The sequence below is a fragment of the Carassius gibelio genome, chromosome A7 (genome assembly GCF_023724105.1).
Source record: "Carassius gibelio isolate Cgi1373 ecotype wild population from Czech Republic chromosome A7, carGib1.2-hapl.c, whole genome shotgun sequence".
In the NCBI taxonomy this organism is placed as follows: Eukaryota; Metazoa; Chordata; class Actinopteri; order Cypriniformes; family Cyprinidae; genus Carassius; species Carassius gibelio.
In genome coordinates, this window is record NC_068377.1 from 37,766,488 (window position 1) to 37,785,910 (window position 19,423).

Sequence of the window (19,423 nt, forward strand, 5' to 3'; positions counted from 1 at the left end):
TATTATACTGAGGTGAAAATCATGATGAACTAATTTCAGCTGTTCTGTAACCGAAAACTCAGTTTCCCAACTAAGTCAACTCCGAGTTCAAGTTTAAACTCAGAGATGGTTGAACCTCCTTAGTGAAACAGGCCCCAGGTGTGTAATTAGAGGGAAGCACAACATTTTTTGACTGTGTCTGGAGGTGATGATGTGGAAGCATTCGACGTTATCATAAGTGCACAGCAGAACTGTGAGTTAAAATGACCAGTACAAGCTGTGATGAAGAAATCTGATAAAGCTGACTTTGGAGGACGATGTTTTGTTTGGATCACACGTGTCAGAAACTATCCTATAACACCTCAAGTGACAAAATGATTGGTATTTATGTAACTATATTTGTCAAAAAATGCTTCTTTGTGGATTATTTTTGCGCATCACTTTGGAACCTTTTGAACTTTTAATGGAATAATCACTGGATTTCGCTTTGGATTTGGATTTAATTGGATGCAGCATTGAATTGAGGAACGGCCGTGAGGAAGATAATTGAATCTATATAGTACTTTTTAAATCTGATGGACAGGTTATTTTTTCTCATCTCTTTTAATAATTGGTTAAATCAAATAAACTGATGCACAATAACCAATTATTTGTGTTCTATATTTTTTCTCTATATCTTCCTAATGTCAGTTTTATGAGTGGCTTATACACATTTTCTTATTTTGATCACCGAAAAATTAACAAAATATATATTATTATTATTATTATTACAGATAATATATTTTAATATTTCAATACTATAAAAAATAAATTAGCACTGTATTTTTCACATTTTATTATTTAGCCTACCTGAATATGACACACATAAACCATATACAGTATTGTTCAAAATAATAGCAGTACAATGTGACTAACCAGAATAATCAAGGTTTTTAGTATATTTTTTATTGCTACGTGGCAAACAAGTTACCAGTAGGTTCAGTAGATTGTCAGAAAACAAACAAGACCCAGCATTCATGATATGCACGCTCTTAAGGCTGTGCAATTGGGCAATTAGTTGAAAGGGGTGTGTTCAAAAAAATAGCAGTGTCTACCTTTGACTGTACAAACTCAAAACTATTTTGTACAAACATTTTTTTTTTTCTGGGATTTAGCAATCCTGTGAATCACTAAACTAATATTTAGTTGTATGACCACAGTTTTTTAAAACTGCTTGACATCTGTGTGGCATGGAGTCAACCAACTTGTGGCACCTCTCAGCTGTTATTCCACTCCATGATTCTTTAACAACATTCCACAATTCATTCACATTTCTTGGTTTTGCTTCAGAAACAGCATTTTTGATATCACCCCACAAGTTCTCAATTGGATTAAGGTCTGGAGATTGGGCTGGCCACTCCATAACATTAATTTTGTTGGTTTGGAACCAAGACTTTGCCTGTTTACTAGTGTGTTTTGGGTCATTGTCTTGTTGAAACAACCATTTCAAGGGCATGTCCTCTTCAGCATAGGGCAACATGACCTCTTCAAGTATTTTAACATATGCAAACTGATCCATGATCCCTGGTATGCGATAAATAGGCCCAACACCATAGTAGGAGAAACATGCCCATATCATGATGCTTGCACCTCCATGCTTCACTGTCTTCACTGTGTACTGTGGCTTGAATTCAGAGTTTGGGGGTCATCTCACAAACTACCTGTGGCCCTTGGACCCAAAAAGAACAATTTTACTCTCATCAGTCCACAAAATGTTCCTCCATTTCTCTTTAGGCCAGTTGATGTGTTCTTTGGCAAATTGTAACCTCTTCTGCACATGCCTTTTTTTTAACAGAGGGACTTTGCGGGGGATTCTTGAAAATAGATTAGCTTCACACAGACGTCTTCTAACTGTCACAGTACTTACAGGTAACTCCAGACTGTCTTTGATCATCCTGGAGGTGATCATTGGCTGAGCCTTTGTCATTCTGGTTATTCTTCTATCCATTTTGATGGTTGTCTTCCGTTTTCTTCCACGTCTCTCTGGTTTTGCTCTCCATTTTAAGGCATTGGAGATCATTTTAGCTGAACAGCCTATCATTTTTTGCACCTCTTTATAGGTTTTCCCCTCTCTAATCAACTTTTTAATCAAAGTACGCTGTTCTTCTGAACAATGTCTTGAACGACCCATTTTCCTCAGCTTTCAAATGCATGTTCAACAAGTGTTGGCTTCATCCTTAAATAGGGGCCACCTGATTCACACCTGTTTCTTCACAAAATTGATGACCTCAGTGACTGAATGCCACACTGCTATTTTTTTGAACACACCCCTTTCAACTAATTCAACTAATTGCCCAATTGCACAGCCTTAAGAGCGTGCATATCATGAATGCTGGGTCTCATTTGTTTTCTGAGAATCTACTGAACCTACTGGTAAGTTGTTTGCCACGTAGCAATAAAAAAATATATGAAAAACCTTGATTATTCTGGTTAGTCACATTGTACTGCTATTATTTTGAACAATACTGTATTATTTGCCATATATTATTATTATTATATTATTATTCCATCACATATTTGTTGTCTTCATGTTTCATCAGTCTAAACGTTTCTGTTTTTTATTCAGCTTAGCTTCGATAGCTGATAGTTTGCTAGAAGGGAAACAGCGCACATCAATATTGTGTTATTTCTGTCTTCTGAACAACAATTAATTACTGTATTTGACTTTATGCACGAGAACACACTCCAGCTTCCAGTGTGAATGAAATATAAACTGCATGAGAGTGATTAGTGCTCAGTAATGTTCACATCGGCTCATTTCTGACACAATTAAGACGCCGGGTCATTCATAAACTATTTTGTCTCTTTGAATTTAAATCTAGACTTTTTCACACTGTCCCTTTAAAACCTCAACCTGAACACACTTGACTGAAAACATGTGTGAGACAAATGTAGATTTTAATAAAAGTATGTGGAGTGGAGGGACAGGTTGAGTGTATTCTAGACCCATGCTGTGATGACATTGTGTGTGTTAAATGATGGAGAATATCCTCCATCGGTTCTCATGGAGCATCAAAACAGAGAAACACTTTCAGCTGAAACTCTAGACATGTTTCTGTGATCTGCATTGTGTTGAACCAATGGAAATGATTCATATCTGTTTTTTCTGTGTTTAGTGCTGATGTCCTTCATCCACTCTGGACTCACTCAAGGTATTGTGCTCTACTGATTTACATTTGATTTATTAAATATGAATAGTGTTGTAGTAGTTTATTTGTCTACATGGATCACATGAGGATCACACATTTGTCTCTTTGCTGATAATTCATGTCCATATCTGTTGTTTATCTTCACTCAGCATCATTTATGTGCAGCTCCTCATGCTGCTAAAACACTGCTATTTCTGCAGTTTATGATGAAAGTTAAATAAAAATAAATAAAACGCTTTTTGTAGTCTATTGCTAAAATGATGGTGTGCCACTTTTGCCATAAATATATATATATATATATATATATATATATATATATATATATATATATATATAACCTTGCCCAGTTAATGAGCTTACAGGTAAACCATGCATATAGAATAAACCAGCAGTGAGGACTTCACGTATAAACGCTTTTACAGAGCAGTTTTATTTCACAAGTCCCTTATAGGCATAAAAAACACATAATCGAAAAGACAAAATAAACCAACCCAGGCAGTACACAGAGGTACAAGTGGAGTGAAGACTTAATACTCCAAAACAAACCACTACATCACCACAGCATTTACCTATATGTGACACCCTCACACCAAACCACTGCATCCAATAAAAGTAAACACCACACGTGCGCCCACTGTCCCTCGAGTGCAACCGCCTGGGAAAACAAAACAAACAAAACACCTTTAACAACCAACTTAGCAGTTCCTCATTCTCATGAGCACTATGCTAGGTCATTACTCCCCGCAAATGTTAACAAAAGAGAGGTTCACTCGTCATTCATTTGTCACACTTAAAACACACTTTCAGTTGAGTTCAAGAACTCATTAAAACCTCATATAAAATAAGTAGTAAGAAACCAACTCTAAATTAAACAGATAACAATCGGTGCCAGTCCTACAATAAAAATGCACACGTTAGTACATTTCTAAAACAGAAACAATTAAATAACTATTAATACCTTGTTTTAGTAGCTTATGCCTTCCAACAATACATTAGTAATCAGCCCCGCTCATGATGAATCAAAATGCTGCAAACAAACAAGGATCATAGCATTATACTTAAAAAATACTAACCAAAACCATAAAAGCAGTTACTACCTTGTTTTAGCAGTTTGCGTTATGCACTGAATCAGTTCGCCCCCTGAACAAACAAAGAGCCCAGCTTCCCGTTCACCTTCTCATCTTCTGATCGTTTGGCTTACCTTAAATAAGTTGTTTCACCTGGTCTTGTTTGTGTGACAATAGCTGTGTCCAAATTCAGGGTCTGCATCCTCCTTAGGATCCTTCCTACCCGATTGAAGGAGGATGGGTCCTCTGACGACCGCAAAAACCGGAAGTCGGTGTTTGTGAATTTGGACAGCCTACCCTTCTTTCAGTTCCCTCCCTTAACCGTTGCTCATATCCTGTCGCCTAGCAACCGTGACAGCGCCAAGCAAGACGCAGGTGAAGAGCTCATCGTTCTCTCCCCGGAGCTTTATAAACACTTCTGTCTGCTCTTTCGTCCTTAGAAGCGTTAAAAACAGCTTCAATCACTAACAAATAAGCTGTGTGTAAGGGGATATTCACACAGGCAGTAAGGAAGAAGCTAGTTTACGAAAGTGAACTTTTTTTTTTTTTTTTTTACATATACACGTACAAATTAGCTTAACGCTAAAACAAAATGCCTAACTAGAAAACCACTGAAAATATATATTTTTGAAAAGCCAGTTTTTAAAAAAACATCGAAAAATAATACTCCTCCCCCACTCCGCTACCGCTCGCTTCGTCCTGCCGAAAAGAATTATGGGATAGGTAGGACGCGAAAGGATCCACCACACCCATCCTTCCAATTCAGGGAAAAGAAGGACGCATTTGTGGGCCGCATTTGAAGGATCCTACGAATTTGGACAGCCTTCGTCGCGGCGCTGTGATGTAACATCCTTCAAATGAGTCCTCCGAAGGATGTAGACCCTGAATTTGGACACGGCGAATTAGTTCTAGCACCCCTACCAGTCATGCCTCACCCAATTCTTCCCCAGGTCCTAGTGTCCTCCTCTCTGCCATATATATATATATATATATATATATATATATATATATATATATATATATATATATACCTGATTCCAAAAATGTTGGGAAACTGTACAAATTGTGAGTAAAAAAGGAATGGAATAGTTAGAAAATCTTATAATCATATATTTTATTCACAATAGGATATAGATAACATATTGAATGTTGACAGTGAGACATTTTGAAATGTCATGCCAAATATTGGCTAATTTTGGATTTCATGAGAGCTACACATTCCAAAAAAGTTGGGACAGGTAGCAATAAGAGGCCGGAAAAGTTAAATGTACATACAAGGAACAGCTGGAAGACCAATTTGCAACTTATTAGGTAAATTGGGAACATGATTTGGTATAAAAAGAGCCTCTCAGAGTGGCAGTGTCTCTCAGAAGTCAAGATGTGCAGAGGATCACCAATTCCCCCAGTGCTGCAGCGGAAAATAGTGGAGCAATATCAGAAAGAAATTTCTCAGAGAAAAATTGCAAAGAGTTTTGAAGTTATAATCATCTACAGTGCATAATATCAACCAAAGTTTCAGAGAATATGGAACACAATCTCTGTGCTTAGGGTTCAGGGATGGAAAACCATACTGAATGCCTGTGATCTTCGGGCTCTTAGACAGCACTGCATCACATACAGGAATGATACTTTAATGGACATCATAACAAGGGCTCAGGAATACTTACAGAAAACATTGTCGGTGAACACAATCCACCGTGCCATTCATCATTGACAGCTAAAACTCTATAGGTCAAAAAAGAAGCCATATCTAAACATGAAACAGAAGCACAGGCGTTTTCTCTGGGCCATGGCTCATTTAAAATGGACTGTGGCAAAGAGGAAAACTGTTCTGTGATCAGACGAATCAAAATTTGAAGTTATTTTTGGAATACTGGGACGCCATGTCATCCGGACTAAAGAGGACAAGGACAACCCAAGTTGTTATCAGCACTCAGTTCAGAAGCCTGCATCTCTGATGGTATGGGGTTGCATGAGTGCGTGTGGCATGGGCAGCTTACACATCTGGAAAAGGACCATCAATGCTGAAAGGTATAACCAAGTTCTAGAACAACATATGCTCCCATCCAGACGTCGTCTCTTTTAGGGAAGACCTTGCATTTTCCAGCATGACAATTCAAGACCACATACTGCATCAATTACAACATCATGGCTGTGTAGAAGAAGGATCCGGGTACTGAAATGGCCAGCCTGCAGTCCAGATCTTTCACCCATAGAAAACATTTGGCGCATCATAAAGAGGAAGATGTGACAAAGAAGACAAAAGACAGTTGAGCAACTAGAAGCCTGTATTAGACAAGAATGGGACAACATTCCTATTCCTAAACTTGAGCAGCTTGTCTCCAAAGTCTCAAGACGTTTGCAGACTGTTATAAAAAGAAGACGGGATGCCACACAGTGGTAAATATGGCCTTGGCCCAACTTTTTTGAGATGTGCTGATGCATTGATGAATTTTTAACTCAACTTATTTTTCTCTAGAAATTATAAATGTTCTCAGTTTAAACGTTTTATGTCATCTGTGTTGTATTCTGAATAAAATATTGAAATTTGAAACTTCCACATCATTGCATTCAGTTTTTATTCCCAATTTTATTACAGTGTCCCAACTTTTTTGGAATTGGGTTTGTAGGCAAGAAGAGACAGGTGTAGACAATGAGTAGCAATGGTAACAGAGGGTAACTATGGAAACAAACAAGGTAAGCAAGGGAAACAGGAAGTGAACACAGAAACAATGAGAACAGAAAAACACTTAAAACAACATAAAAGTCCTTACATTTACATTTAATCATTTAGCAGATGCTTTTATCCAAAGCGACTTACAAATGATAACAATAGAAGCAGTCAGGTCAACAAGAGAACAACAACAGTATACAAGTGCCATGACAAGTCTCAAGACAAGTTTTTTTTTTTACAAGTGAAAAGGAAAAGTGCTAGTGTTAGTTGGTTAAGTGCTGTCGAAAAAGATGAGTTTTTAGATGTGTCTTGTAAATGAGTAAAGACTCAGCTGTACGAATTGAGATTGGGAGGTCATTCCACTAGCTGGGCACAGTCCAGGAAAAGGATTGTGAGAGGGATTTTGAATTTCTTTGGGATGGCACCACAAGGTGTTGTTCACTTGCAGAGCGCAAACTTCTGGAGGGCACATAAGATTTAACCAGTGAGTTTAGGTAAGTTGGTGCCGTGCCAGTTGTCGTCTTGTAGGCTAGCATCACTACCTTGAATTTGACGCGAGCAGCTACTGGTAGCCAGTGTAACCTGATGAGGAGAGGAGTAATGTGAGCTTTTTTTGGCTCATTGAAGACAACCCTCGCTGCTGCATTCTGGATCAATTGCCGAGGCTTGACAGTACATGCAGGAAGGCCCACCAGGAGAGCATTACAATAGTCCAGTCTGGAGAGAACAAGAGCTTGGACAAGAAGTTGGGTTGCTTGCTCTGACAGAAAGGGTCTAATCTTCCTAATGTTGTATAAGGCAAACCTGCAGGACCGGGTCGTTGTAGCAATGTGGTCTGTGAAGCTTAACTGATGATCCATCACAACTCCTAGGTTTCTGGCTGTCCTGGAAGGAGTAATGGTTGATGAGCCCAGCTGTATAGAGAAGTTGTGATGAAACGATGGGTTAGCTGGAATCACAAGGAGTTCTGTCTTCGTAAGGTTAAGCTGAAGGTGATGGTCATTCATCCAGCGGGAAATGTCACTCAGACAGGCTGAAATGCGAGCAGCTACTGTCGGGTCATCTGGTTGGAATGAGAAGTAGAGTTGGGTGTTTAAACACAAAACAGAAACACAAGAGCATCATCATGAGAGTATCATGGATAGAAACAGTGTCTCGTTTATAGATTAAACAAATGTTTAAAATTTAATTGAGCATCACATATGGTGCATAAAATATAATGAACCCAGAAGGACACACACTTGAGCTTCCATGTTTATTAATTTAATAAAAATAAAAATAAAAACATTTTAATAAAATGCAATAATTTAAAGCATATATCTATGTAGTCAGTGTGAAAGCATATGTTTATAATTTAAAACTGTTTTTCACATTTTCAAAAAAAAAAATATTATGTATAATGTAGATCATAAATTGCATCCAACACTTTGCCATCTCATTCCAGTAACCTCGTGTATTCATGACCATAACACTAGAAAGAGAACGCTATTACGAGGGAAAAAGCGCAAGATGAAGTGTACTAGCTTCAGTATAGCATGTAAGGGTCCTGGGGTCTGGAATGAGATTGACAATTCTATAAAGGAACTACCTTCTCTTGATATATTTAAAAAACATTTTAAACACAAATCGTTACAACATTATGCTGAAGGTTTCATATTTTATTTACTTATCTGATTTTCTTTTTTGTGATGTTTGAACACCCTATTATTGGCTTTATTTGAGGGATGGTTGAGATGTGTGATGTATGTTGACTGGTGGGAGGATATTATGTGGTGAATGGTGTTGTTGTTGGGTGGATGGGTATTGGGTGGGTGGATTATTATCTGTTGTTATTAGTGCTGATTATGTGTCTTGAAGGGCCCTATTTATAAGCCGTTATGACTTCTGGGTAGTCCTTTTTTACAGGAACTTGTTGTGTAATGTGAAAAAAAAAAAAAATAAACTAAAAGTGATTTATTTATGAATAAGGTAAACCTTACTTATACATTTTCAGTATAGACAGTAAAGACAACCTTGTCACCCTTCCTGGTGTGAAGCATGAGCCCTATTGTATGCATATGTGGCTGATCATGCATTTCTTAAGACTTTCTGTGAGGGAGTGTATAGGTGAACCTGACCAGTGTGATACATTTTACAAGATAGCAATGCACACACAGTGTTGGAATCCAGTGCCATAGATGTAACAATCTTGCTCACCATGCTAAACACCCTTTCTGAGCTTGCATTACTGTGTGGTATACATAACAGTGTCTTTGCAAGCCTCGCCAACTCAGTGAAGCTGTCATTCTTTCCTACAAGGCCCCAGAACCTGCCTATTCTTGGTTCTTGTGGGAGATCTTTGCTATCAGTGACTTGGAAATCAATTTGCTCCTCTCTGAGCCTATCCTCATTCATGAACAAACTGTGGGAACAGGGCACCTAGCCTCAACACTGAGAAAGAAAACAAATTAATTTATCATAACCCTCAAGGTAGATCCTGCCAGCTTACTATCTCTGATTTCTTAGTTAAAAACATCCCGAAATTGCCCTTCACTCATCACAGATTTACCATACAAAATACATGTTATTCCTACCAGTGTCTGGACTTATCTCCATTCAAGATCCAGGGTCTAGTATTCTCAAGTCCTTTGGTAGCTGGGAATCAATTGTAAAACTGGCAAACATATTGCATAAAACTGCTTCGTAGAAAGCTCTCACAGTTCTAAATGAAATGGATACAAAAAAATAATAATAAAAAAATAAAAAACTGTATTAGATATTTCAGTGTGGGTTAGAACAGAAGATGAAAATTATAATTATATTGCACAAAATAAATCACTTTGTGCCCCGTCCAATAAAGAGGTCCTCTTCTGTCAATTGATGTCCCTCTCCAAAGTTCACTTCTTCGAGAGGGACATTCATAATCGCTTTTGCTGGAACAAGGCACCCCAGCATCCGCTTTATACGCCTGGTCATCTCTTTGTCCAGCTTGTGTATCTGTACTTGCTCTGACTGTAGATAGTAAATAATAGTGAAATAGTGAGGATTATCATCTGTGGTAATCAATTTATTATTGTGACAATTAGGATATGATGACTATACCATCCTGAAAGGCAATACTAAAGTCTGAAAGAGGCTTAAGGGCAACACTGAGGAACTTAAAATATGCCTTTATCAATGGATCACTGAGATGTTTTGACAGATCCCTTCCCTTATTTTGGTGTTGGTCTCCACCCCTTCGTGACCATAGATAGGATTATATGGTGAAAAAGAAAATACCATTATAAAACATAATTTATATATAAAACCTAAATGCAAAGGGATATTTAAAAGTGTTGTAATGGCAATTTTTTTTTACATAGTTTATCATCATCATCACACAAGAGTTATGTAATTATTTTCTTTTAGTACCCTACCTGAAGAGCAGCCCACTGGTTCAGAACCCTCTCTATACAGCAATATCTAAGCAATTTCAGGCTGTCAGAATTCCGTAAACTCTACAAATTCCTTGTAGAGTTCACATCTCTTTGCACTGAAAACAAACACATATGAGTTCTGTAAGTGTCAGTTAACACGATAACAGTTATACAGGTGAGTTACAGAAAAGAGTGCATGTCTACATTTATGAGTTTTACCTTTTGTCAAAGTGGGTGTAAATGCCCACCAGTATGTCTTCCACAGGCAGCTTTGCAGCATTTATGCCACAACCAGTGGCATATACAGCTGAGATCTTGCACATTAGGCTGGTTTGTTTTCACCCTACTTATTACTGAAGTGTGTCTGCCTTTCAAGACACTTGGCGTTATCGGAATTGAATGCAATCAGATATTTTCCAGGGAATGCCACGATTCCTAAAACCAGGAAAGAAAAGGAAAATGCAGCCTAAATGTCTTTGATAAATACTGTATGTAAACTCAGAGTGTGAGGGAGAAACAGAGTGTGTGTGTGTGTGTGTGTGTGTGTGAGGGAGAGAGAGATTGAGAGAGAGAGAGAGAGAGAGAGAGACTGACATTAGCATTATGTTGAACAAGTTTTCTGCATTTCCCACATTGCATGTGGGTATGTATAGAAACTCTGTAGCTACTTCCAGGTTTGCCTAATTGTATACCCTTGTGAAGTATGACAAATTGCTTATCAGCGTTTCTGTTGTTGGACTCATCACATAAAAGAGAGAAAGGCTGGGATTTACATACTGATGTCACATCTTCATCTATGTCCAGAGCTATGGCACCTGTGCAGCAAAAATTTGAAGTTAACATTAACTTTCATTGACTTGATGTCAACTAAAGACATCCTTACAGCAGAAGACATTGACAAGATTTGGAAAAGATTCTTGAAAGGTTGTAGTCTTTTGAGTAAAGCGAGAATGTGGTACATTAGTTAAAAGACTGCAGTCTTTCAGAAATCTTGTCAGTCTTCTGATGTGTGGGTTGCAGAAGTAAGTTGTGTTTCGTGAAAAAACCCTCATATGGTGTACCCATAGTAACGTTAACGTTAGAACAGCTTAGCTTAGTAACTCCATGAAAAGTATGTAGTCTTACCTTAAATGATTTGTGTAGCCTTTGTTTTCCCCAGAGTGCATTCCTTGGCAATTGCTGAATCCGGGAACATGTAAGCCACACAACGGTTGAAGTCGTCCAAAAAACTGAACACAACTTTATTTTTGGCAATTAGCTTCGACATTTTCACCTCAGTTTTCAAGATTTGGTCAGCTTCAGACGGGGCATGATTCACCACGAATGATGATAAATATGTTGCGTACCTAGCTAACTCATTCGAGCCCTTGTGTTTCAGTGATTTGTCGTGCTGCGAAACGTCGTTTTACCCTCCATGACCAACACTGAAATTAAAAAGACAAAATTTAGTGGAAGGTGGTCTCCCATTTACTCAAGTATTGGCATAATGTCCTCTGTTTTTAGTGATTAATTCTGTGATTTTGGCATCCTGTCGGCATCCCGATCCATCATCACACATTACACTCATCTACTCTCTCTCTACTCTCGAAGTTCACTTCCTGCTACTTTTTTCCTCTTCCTCCTGCCTGCTGGCGCCCCTGCAACGGTCTTCTTTTTCGATAGTAGCTATACTCTAAAAAACACTGAGTTGTTTTTTCAACCCAAATGCTGGGTTGAGACTGCTGGGTAGGACTTTGGGTTGTTTTAACGCACACACAAGGCTGGGTTGAGAACGCGGACATGGAGGAGAGCACGCACGTCACATTAAGATCGTACGTCTCCAGTGCATGCAGCCGGCATTTTCTCAGCGTGAAAGAAGCAAGAAGCGAGTGAAAGACATAATGGTAAGTAAAGATTCAAAATTGTAAGTTATATTTTATTGTTTACCTGGTTGTATGAAAGGCAGAAGGTTTTACGACAGGCGGAAACAAAGGAGCTTAACGTTATCTATATATATATAATAATAAAATAAAAAAACGCGGACGTGGTTTTCGCCTCAGACACGGAGGTCTTAACGGCCTAATTTAACGCTACTGAACAGAAGACGTACTTTTTATATAACGTCCGTGAATGTCTTATGTCATATTTACATAAGATTTTACATTATCTGTACTTTCTGAGGTGTTAATAGACATTTATGGTTACGGTTATGCTCATGTTAATTTGTTGTCTTATTAAACGGCATTGTGTAGTATAGACTATCATAATTATTTTGAGGCTGTTGAAGTTGTAATTGTTAAAAGTATGTTTTGTATGTAATATTTCAGACTTGTCGAGCTCGTGTCTTCACTGTGTCTGCACTGAGAGTTAAAGACACAGAAGCTGTTTGTGTGAGAGTCACACACTGTCTGAGGAGGAGGAGGTGTTCTTAGCTTCTTCTAAAGACAGGGACAGACGGTTTAAGGCGAGTAAACGTCAGAATTCCATCAAGCTATCCTTATTTTTACTAAGACTAAAATAATGTTTGTTTTTGTAGATGCTGAAATCCAGAGACATTATAACTTCATTCTTATGAGTCTGATGTGAGTTATTTTTTTTAGAAAATTAATGTTTCTTTTGTGTCATCCCTGTTTACTTCACATTTTGATGCAACAACAGTATGATTATATGTTTATATTTTATTGAAACCATTGATGTCTCTTTTTTCTTTTGCAGAACTCAAACTAACTGGAGTTAAGGACACAGAAATCTGCTTTTGTGAGGAGGAGGTGATTTTCTCAGCTTCTTCAGAAGAGAGTGGAAGATAGTTTAAGGCAAGTAATCTTCATAATTTACTGTTATCAGTTATCAGTTGTTGTTGTTTTTGTTACTAAGAGTAAAATATGTTTGTTTCTTTGTTATTGTAGATGTCAACAGCCAGAGACATGGGAGAGCATCATTCTTTTGAGATTTATGTAAGTTATTTTTAGAAAATGTTTCTGTTGTCTCCTGCCGGTTTACTTCACATTTTGATGCAACAGTGTGATTACATGCTCATTTCATTAAAACCATTGATGTCTGTGTTTTTCATTGCAGAACTCAAACCAACTTTGGAGTTGTCTGATTTGGAGAGTCATCATTCTTGGTCTTCCCTCTTAAAGGTATAGTTCAAACAAAAAATCATTTAATTGCCCTCATGTCATTCCAAACCTGTAAGACTTATGTCTGTCTTTACAACATAAATGAATATTTTTAATTTTCTCATAATTGTGTTAATCCTTTTATAGTCTAGATAATCAGTATTTTCATAAATACAGTTATTGTAGAGTTATTGTAGAAGCAATTCATTCCGATATTTATATTTGAATAAATTAAATGATAGCAAACATGTATGTTCAAAATAAAATACTGGTCTCCCAGACTAGCAATGGGGGACACAAATTAAGAGAATATTAAATATATTCAAATGTTTTCCAAAAATGAGCAGAGTTTGTATGAGTCTGGAAAAACATGTGGAGAGTAAATTATGGTTATTTGGTGAACTAAACCCTTTGAAGAGCAGCCCTCCACGTACATGCACATTTGTGAGGTATGAGAATGTCATGTCTTTTAATATTTCAGTAAAGTAGCTTTCTGAAAGCAAAATATATTTTTTTCAAACAATATTACATGCCCTCTCACTTTATAGCCTTCTTGAGCAGTGCGGTAGACAAAAGACATTAAACAACCACACTAAGTGTTGACACCTTAAAACCGATTATTTACCTGTCCTTACAGATGTGAATACACCTATATCCGAAAATGGATAGTTTAATTAAATGTTTTATTTTTTCAAATGTGTTTCTCTTTTTAGGCCACTGATGAAGAGCAGGCGTTGACTGGGAAGAATGCTGGTCACAGAAGAGAATGTCCTTTCCCCTAAACTGATGCAGCAGTGGTTTTAAAGAAGGACACTGCCCTGGATGATGTAGATGTCGTCACATGTGCTGATGGGGTTTCTTCATGAATACATCAATTATGCTGAAGAGATCACAAAAATTTACAGTGATGCATGATCTGTATTCATGGACTATGAAACAAACTGTAAGTGTATAATTTGTAAAAACAATGTTAAATGCTTGTTCTGTGTTGTTTAGTAGAAGAGTTTACACTGTCATTCATACACATGCTCACATTCTTTCACACACACATGTCTGTTAAATGTTATAATATCAATGTTAATGTTGTGGTTTATTTGTGTACTGTCATGCCAGAATATTTGATAAAGAACCTAACTAATTGTAAATTGGTAAATTTACTTACGTATCCAGACCAGATGGTGGATCAGCACCTAGAAAGGACCTCTACTGCCCTGAAAGACAGCGGAGACCAAGACAACTAGAGCCCCAGATACAGATCCCCTGTAAAGACCTTGTCTCAGAGGACCACCAGGACAAGACCACAGGAAACAGATGATTCTTCTGCACAATCTGACTTTGCTGCAGCCTGGAATTGAACTACTGGTTTCGTCTGGTCAGATGAGAACTGGCCCCCCAACTGAGCCTGGTTTCTCCCAAGGTTTTTTTTCTCCATTCTGTCACCGGTGGAGTTTCAGTTCCTTGCCGCTGTCGCCTCTGGCTTACTTAGTTGGGGTCACTTCATCTACAGTGATATCATTGACTTGATTATAAAGGATTGCACAGACACTATTTAACTGAACAGAGATGACTTCACTGAATTCAATGATGAACTGCCTTTAACTGTCATTTTGCATTATTGAGACACTGTTTTCCAAATGAATGTTGTTCAGTTGCTTTGACACAATGTATTTTGTTTAAAGCGCTATATAAAAAAAGGTGACTTGACTTCCAGTCCAGTTTGATCTTAAGTTATATTTAACAAATGTTCAATGCTTTATCTATGAACTCTGTAGCTGCTAATGCCATCCTTTTCTGCATTTATTCTGGCATTTACTTTTTGACTTTTCTCTTGTTTTTAAAAAATATTTTGTATTTTTTATCTTTTGATAATTATAATTTTTGTGTGAAAGTGATTTTTAAAATAAACAATATTAATAATAGGTTTAATGCCTAGCTCAATTTGGGTTCATTTTAGCCTGTCAATGCAGTGTTTTCTACATCCTTACACTCAATTGGTGGTGGCACTCCGCGAGTTTATTTTCTGCCAGCAGGAGGTGCTAAGAGGGGGAGAGGAAAAGGTTTCTCCGGTAAGAGCTGCAAAGCCAGTATTGGGTTCGTCCCTTTTTGACCCAGCGCTGGGTTGCCAAAATAACCCAAATTGGGTTGTTTTCAACCCAGCAGTTTTTAGAGTGTAATGTATAATGCCACCTACTTTACTGGAGGTCTAGCAACCCAAGTGCAAGCCACTTCACAGACTCATATAGTCACGTGTTCTGAGTTAACATAATCAGAGTGTAAAAATATTGCATATTTTACGTGAAAATATTAAAACGGAAAGACAGCGGGAAAAGAGCTAAAATACGTGATAACCCCGGAAAAAAACTTCAGGGTTGACAGCTATGCTTTACTGTCCATTGCAGTAGTGTAAATTATGTTCATTTGTTCATAGTTTCTGCTTTTAGTTGTCACAGTGTCTTGTCTGTGTTTCCCTGGGTGTCCACTAGTGGTCTCACTTGCCCATAGTCACCCCACTACAGACACTACATTTCCTATAAAGCCTTGTCCCTTCATCACTGTTAATTACACACCTGTTAATTGCACTCAGCTGTCTCCACTTTCATCGTTTTTACCTTTCTATATAAACCGGTCTGTTTCCATCTGTTTCATGGAGTCCTTGATTTCCGTCACCCGGCTTTCTCGTGTTTCCTTCCTAAACCTGTGTATCCAGGCAGGAGGACCGCCAGCCCAGTGCCACTGCACAAGATGGCCGCCAGCCCAGCGCCACAACTCCAGGTGACCTAGGACACCAGGCCTAAGCCACTGCCCAAGATGGTTGCCGGCCCAGCGCCATTGTGCAAGATGGCCGCTGGCACAGAGCCACTGCGCAAGATGGCCGCCGGCACAGCACCACTGCGTAAGATGGCAGCCACAGGTGACCCTCCAGAGTCGAGTCAGTTCCCCGTTGAGTTGAGTCAGGTCCCTGTTGACAGTCCTGAGTCAGATCAAGTAGCCATTAACACTCATGAGTCAAGTACTACCACAGTTAGACCTTCAAGAGTCAAGTCAACTCACCAATGATCTTCATTGGCAAAGTCAATTCACCAATGATCTTCATGAGCAAAGCCAAGTCACCAATGATCTTCATGAGCAAGGGCAAGTCATCATTGATCTTCCTGAGCCAAGTCAAGTCACTGTTGATCTTCCTGAGCCAAGTCAAGTCACCGCTGATCTTCCCGAGTCAAGTCAAGTCACCGCTGATCTTCCTGAGTCAAGTCACTATTGATCTCCCTGAACTAAATCAAGCAACAGTTGATCTTCCTGAACCCAGTCAAATCACCAAAGATCTACAGAGCCTTTTCACGTCTCTGCTAAACTACCAGATACTCTTCACGTCTCTGCTGAACTACCAGATCCTCTTCATGTCTCTGCTGAACTACCAGAGCCTCTTCACGTCTTTGCAGAACTTCCGGAGTTTCGTCACTTCTCAGCCAAACTTCCTGAGTGCTCGTCCTATCCTGTCATGGCCATGGAGGCCTTCCAGGAACTCACCGCCTGCCCTGTCATGGCCGCCCTGGTGGGTTTCTGTCCCATCTGCTCAGCTGTGGTGGGCTTCAGTTCTATCTGCACCACCCCGGTGGAATCCAGTTCCACCTGCTCCACCATGGATTCCTGCCCTGTCTCTGGCTCTGTCCTGGGCCCCTGAAGTTTCCGTTCACTCCTGGCCTCTTTGTTTTGTTGTTGATCGGTTTTGTTTTTTCACTTCTGGTCTCTGTTTCCCTCTATGGACCTGGCCCTCCATCCCTCCCCCTTATCCTCCACCAGTCCACCTCCCTCCTAGTCTCTGTGTCCTTGTGTTCAATGGAGGTGTACTTTGGGGGGTAATGTCACAGTGTCTGGTCTGTGTTTCCCTCTGTGTTTCCCCTGTGTCTCACTTCCCCATAGTCACCCAGCTGCAGGCACTAAATTTCCCACAAAGCCTCATCCCTTCGTCACTGTTAATTGTACACCTGTTAATTGTGCTCAGCTGTCTCCACTTTCATCATTTTCACCTGTATATATTTACATTTACATTTATTCATTTAGCAGACGCTTTTATCCAAAGCGACTTACAGATGAAGACAGTGGAAGCAATCAAAAACAACAAAAAGAGCAATGATATATAAGTGCTATAACAAGTCTCAGTTAGGTTAACGCAGTACACGTAGCAAGGGATTTTAAATAATATAATAAATAAAAAGAAAACAGATAGAATAAAAAAAATAAAAGAATATAGCAAGCTAGTTAGAGGTCTTTACACATACACACACACACACACACATACAATTGCATAATAAATGAAAAGAAAATAGAATACAAAAAGATTAGAATGGTAGTTAGATTTTTTAAAGAATAGAATTAGAATAGTGAGTGTTAAAGTTAGAGGGTCAAATAAAGATGGAAGAGATGTGTTTTAAGCCGATTCTTGAAGATGGCTAAGGACTCAGCTGCTCGTATTGAGTTGGGGAAAGTCATTCCACCAGAAGGGAACATTTAATTTAAAAGTCCGTAAAAGTGACTTTGTGCTTCTTTGGGATGGCACAATCAAGCGATGTTCACTTGCAGAACGCAAGCTTCTAGAGGCACATAAGTCTGAAGTAACGAATTTAGGTAAATGGGTTCAGAGCCAGTGGTAGTTTTGTAGGCAAACATCAATGCCTTGAATTTTATACGAGCAGCTATTGGAAGCCAGTGCAAATTGATAAAAAGAGGTGTGACGTGTATTCTTTTTGGCTCATTAAAAATTAATCTTGCTGCCGCGTTCTGAATTAATTGTAAAGGTTTGATAGAATTGGCTGGAAGACCTGCCAAGAGGGCATTGCAATAGTCCAGCCTGGACAGAACAAGAGCTTGAACAAGGAGTTGTGCAGCATGATCCGAAAGAAAGGGCTTGATCTTCTTGATGTTGAATAAAGCAAATCTGCAGGATCGGACCGTTTTAGCAATGTGGTCTGAGAAAGTCAGCTGATCATCAATCATAACTCCAAGGCTTCTAGCTGTTTTTAAAAGAGTTATGGTTGATGTGCCTAACTTGATGGTGAAATTGTGATGGAACGATGGATGTATATATAAACCGGTCTGTTTCATGGAGTCCTTGTTTTCTGTCACCCAGCTTTCTCGTATTTCCTTGCATTTTTCTTTTTTTCTTGTTTTGGACTGATTTTGTGGTAATGACCTCTTGCCTGTTTTGTTTTTTTTGGATTTTGATTTTGGATACCCCATTAAAATACTGCGATTGGATTGGATCTGTTCCAGACAGACAACTTGGATTATATATAAATAAATATATAATATATACACAGTAGGTCTGTGTGATATGGTGAAAATATCTAATTAGCGATTTTAAATTGACAGAGTTAAGCTTCAGCTCAATATTGTCAATAATTTGCAGCACAGTATCAGTACCCTGCTGAAAAAAAAAGAAATTTTTACAGTTTCAATATATATACAAAGATACATACGGAAGTTCTAAGCGGCCATGCATTACAATTTTTTTCCTTCTTGTTTTCTCATTATAACGACTTAATTTTCTCGTCATCTCGACATAACGAAAGTCGTTCCTTGTTATCTTGACATAACAAAAGTCATTTTCTCGTTATAACAACTTAATTTTCTCTAAGAAGTTACAAAACTGTGCCAGCAGGTGGCACTATAGACCTGAATATAACTGGTGGGGTGTTGACACTGTCCACTTTACTGTACGTGGACCCTCCTCGTGATCGCTATAATTTGTGCATTCTTGTTCTTTACTGACATTTAATTAATTCATAAATGTTAAATGCTTGATTTAATATGATTAGTTTGTGTATTAAGTTATTGCTGTATGCACGAGTTTCACGAACGCGTTCTGTGTCATAAAATAACTGCTTATCAAAACCAAGGTTGATGTCACTGTACTTTGTTTGCACCAATATCTTTATTTGTGCTTCTTTAGGCACATGGTTAGGTAGTTAATAAGTGGAGATGTTCTGTGTATCTACAGTGGGACGGGATTTACCAATGTACT

General features: G+C 38.4%; 1 protein-coding gene and 1 long non-coding RNA gene across 2 annotated transcripts in view; one reads left to right on the forward strand and one right to left on the reverse strand.

The window, feature by feature from the left end:
• LOC128017541 (basement membrane-specific heparan sulfate proteoglycan core protein) overlaps positions 1-19,423 on the forward strand; it is a 1,082,135-nt gene that overhangs the window by 627,795 nt on the left and 434,917 nt on the right. The window lies entirely within an intron of this gene.
• Positions 3,567-4,409, reverse strand: LOC128017454 (uncharacterized). Its single transcript, XR_008184458.1, has 3 exons — positions 4,265-4,409; positions 4,126-4,194; positions 3,567-3,822 (listed from the first exon to the last, which is right to left on the reverse strand). It is a non-coding gene; the product is annotated as an uncharacterized LOC128017454 (long non-coding RNA).